We start from the raw sequence: 4,433 nt of genomic DNA on the forward strand, positions 1-4,433 counted from the left end.
TCGGCGGCAGTGGGCAGTAAGTTCATCAATTTCGGCCCCCATGTGCTCTCATTTTTGTTAACATTCTCTTATGTGGAACCTTAGCAAATGCATTCTGGAATTCCATGTAAATATCATCATCATCATAGGCAGTTCCTCGAAATCGAGGAAGACTTGCTTCCACTCCAAAAATGAGTCCTCAGGTGACTGAACTGTCCAATATGGGAATTACAGTCTCTGTCACAGGTGGGACAACCAGTCGTTGAAGCAAAGGGTGGGTGGGGAGTCTGGTTTGCCGCACGCTCCTTCCGTTGCCTGCGCTTGTTTTCTGCATGCTCTCAGCAACGAGACTCGAGGTGCTCAGACGCCCTCCCAGAATGCTCTTCCTCCACTTAGGGCAGTCTTGGGCCAGGGATTCCCAGGTGCCAGTGGGGATATTGCACTTTATCAAGGAGGCTTTGAGGGTGTCCTTGAAACGTTTCCTCTGCTCACCTGGGGCTCGCCTGCCATGTAGAAGTTCCAAATAGAGCGCTTGCTTTGTCATCATCCTCCGCCTGTTCCACGATGACATGCAAGCTGTGATCCTGACCAACGGATCCCCCACAGACCCAATCCACGTCTGGACCAGGGTCAAACAGGGCTGCATCATCGTGCCAACACTCTTCTCGATCTTCCTCGCTTCAATGCTCCATCTCAACAAACTCCCCGCTGGAGTGGAACTAAACTATAGAACCAATTGGAAGCTGTTCAACCTTCGTCACCTCCAGGCTAAATCCAAGGTCGCCCCATCCTCTGTCATCGAACTACAGTATGCAGACGACGCTTGTGTCTGCGCACATTCAGAGGCTGAACTCCAAGCCATCATCAACACCTTCACTGAGGCATATGAAAGCATGGGCTTTACACTAAACATCCATAAGACAAAGGTCCTCCACCAACATGACCCCACAACACAGCACTGTCCCCCCAGTCAGCAAAATCCATGGCACGGCCTTGGACAACGTGGACCATTTTCCATACCTCGGGAGCCTACTATCAGCAAGGGCAGGCATCGACGACAAGATCCAACACTGCTTCCAGTGCACCAGCGCAGCCTTTAGTCGCCCATGGAAGGGAGTGTTCAAAGACCAGGACCTCAAATCTGGCACCAAGCTTATGGTCTACAGGGCTGTAGTGATAAGCGCCCTCCTATATGGCTCAGAGACGTGGACCATATACAGCAGACACCTCAAAGCGCTGGAGAAATACCATCAACACGACCTCCGCAAGATCCTGCAAATCCATTGGGAGGATAGACACATCAACCGTCAGTGTTCTTGATCAGGCCAACATCCCCAGCATCGAAGCACTGACCACACTCGACCATCATTTGCATGCCTGACACGAGATATAAATAACATCGATAGACACTCCCTTATCCACCACGTTAGGTGTCTCCTCACAAATTTCAACCATTGTTCCATCAATGGTCTGGTCTTCCTTCTGATCTGCTTCCACTGGGTTGTCTGCAGTGATTTTCTGGACTGTAACCTTTGTTCAAAAGCAGCTGGTGACCTGGGTTGCTTTTGACCACAATGTACTTGTTGATACTGCCACCTTTCAACTTGCCACATCTTAGGAATAGTTTGAATAACCAAACAATGTTCAATGCTGTGCCATCCACCTCACTACCAGAGAAGAGCTCAAGGCCTCAAATTTCCTAACAATTATGTCAGCTTGGATACTGGGTCATAGCTGTTTTCAATACTTGCTGAACTTGACTAAAGGAATGCCGGCCCATGCCAATAATACCCAGTAGATGGTTTCACATTTCCTCATCAGACTTGATTCCTTTTCTACCGCCTCATTTCCCTGCAGAAATAGAAAATTAGGCACAACTTGACCACAGTCAGTCGTACATGTGTGGAAAATATTAATGTGCTTTATAGAATCATCAAAAAATACAGTACAGAAGGCGGCTGTTCACCCCATCGCGGAATGGACATGATGGGCCGAAATGGCCTCCTTCCATGCTGTAAATTTCTAAGATTCTATGATTTTATACCTGTGATGGCTCTTTGAAAGACCTATACAATTAGTACGACAACCCGCTCCCAATAACTGCAACATTTTCCTTTTCAAGTATATATCTAACTTCCTTTTGAATTTTACTATTGATTCTGCTTTCAACAGCCTTTCAGACAATGCATTCTAAATCATTTGTGTGAAGTGCAGCATGAACGTTGTTTGTTGCAATCAGCACATAGCCTTGGTCTCTGGATCCATTTTGCTAGCTGTCTATGGGAGGAACAGAAGCAGGAATTGCCCACAAAGGAAGTGCCATTTTTGCCTTAATTGAAATTGAATTTATTGAGGCTGCCATTTCCAGTCTCTTTGTGCCAGGATTTAAAAACTTCAATGGTAAACACATAGCTAAGTTATTCTAAAAGCCCTTTTGGATGTTAAATAGTGTCAGCTTCCTGGCACCAATGAACTTATACTTACACTTGCAATTATTTCATAAGTAATTCATTTAATAAAACATTTTGTTATGAAGTGCAGTGACTTTTGTTCGGTATGAAAATGTAGCAACTGCGATGCAACAGTAACAACCACAAATGGCAATATAGGGCTTAAACCCATAGCTTCGTGTCTAACTTTGACAGCACCTCCTAAACCCGCGACCTCTACCACCGAGAAGGACAAGGGCAGCAGACATACAGGGCCCAAGTTTCCACAGGATAAAAAACGGGTGCCCCGCCGAGCTGGGTGCCCGTTTTTCGCGCCTAAAACGGTGCCAGAAAAAAAACGCGCTATTCTCGAGCACTTTGCAGCTCCTTGTCTGTTTGGCGTGGCGCCCAGGGGGGCGGAGCCTACACTCGCGCCGATTTTGTAAGTGGGAGGGGGCGGGTACTATTTAAATTAGTTTTTTTCCTGCCGGCAACGCTGCGCGTGCGCGTTGGAGCGTTCGCGCATGCTCAGTGTGAAAAAAAAACATTGGCAGTCGGCCATTTTTGTAGTTCTTTGTAGCTGTTTAATTTTTGAAAATTTTTTAATAAAATCACATTGCCATCAGCACATCAGCACTGAGGCTACCCTTCTCACTGTCTCCTTCCCCTCCCTCCCCTCCGCGGCAACAAACGGCTGTCTCCTTCCCCTCCCTCCCCTCCACAACAACAAACCGCTTTCTCCTCCCCCCCCCCCCCACTGCTCAGTGGCAACGAACGGCTGCAGAATTCTCCCTGGCTGAAGCACTTTCACACAGGTAGGAAGATAGTTTATTTAATCTTTTCTTTGCTTATAAATGTTTATTCAGGTTTGATTTATTTGTAGAAGTATAAATAAGGATTTATTGTAGAATTTAATGAGTTCCCTCCCCCCCCCCCTCGTTCTGGACGCCTAATTTGTAACCTGCGCCTGATTTTTTAATGTGTAGAACAGTTTTTTTCAGTTCTACAAAAATCTTCACTTGCTCCATTCTACTTTAGTTTGGAGTACGTTTTCACTGTGGAAACTTTCAAATCAGGCGTCAGTGGCCGGACACGCCCCTTTTTGAAGAAAAAATTCTGTTCCAAAGTAGAACTGTTCTACCTGACGAGAACTGCAGAAAAAAAAATGTGGAGAATTGCGATTTCTAAGATAATCCGTTCTCCACCAGTTGCTCCTAAAAATCAGGCGCAAATCATGTGGAAACTTGGGCCCATGGTGTGGTGTATGTAGCACACAAATCACTAACTCCACATGGTCTGGTGTAAGTGTAACTGCTGTGACCTTCATCCTTTATTGTTCAGCTCCAGAGTGCCTCCCAGGTGCGGTGGTCAGCCTTATATAGCCTTTGTTACAGGTACTACCAGAGTTTCCCACCGCAGCGCCCTCTGTGGTGTGGCATAGTACTTACAATACATTTAAGGTGCTGGGACGATACACACATCATTACATAACATCACCTTCCCCCCCCCCCCACCTGGACGCAGGACAACGATACACACATCATTACATAACATCTTGTTCAATGGAAGGCAGGTGGGCATAGACAGTGCATTAGTATGGTACATATTATCTGGTACATTAACTGGTTATTGACTGGTAGCGGAACCTTGATTTCCTTGTTAGCCGTTATCATTAATTGTACTTCATCCATTATTTTACACAAATACAGCGGCCATTCAGCATAAAAAAAGTAATTCTTATTATAAATTCACTGTCTCACATTAACATAGCTCATTTTAGACTCGCTCTGCCAAACAGAAGTCCTTTGTGGGGACCACCTCTTTGTAAGGCCCTTTTAAGACTCCCGGGTGCATTTCCTCTTTAAGGCGCCATCTTTGATGCAGGAGGATTCCACGAGGCTTCTCCTTGGGTGCCGCCATCTTTGATGCTTTGCAGTTCCGACACGATGCCGCCGCCATCTTCTTCTCCGCCGCTCCGGATGCCCTCCGCCGTCGCAGTCTCTGCTCCCCTCCGCTGCCACCTGA

This window comes from Pristiophorus japonicus, chromosome 1, assembly GCF_044704955.1.
Source record: "Pristiophorus japonicus isolate sPriJap1 chromosome 1, sPriJap1.hap1, whole genome shotgun sequence".
Taxonomy (NCBI): domain Eukaryota; kingdom Metazoa; phylum Chordata; class Chondrichthyes; family Pristiophoridae; genus Pristiophorus; species Pristiophorus japonicus.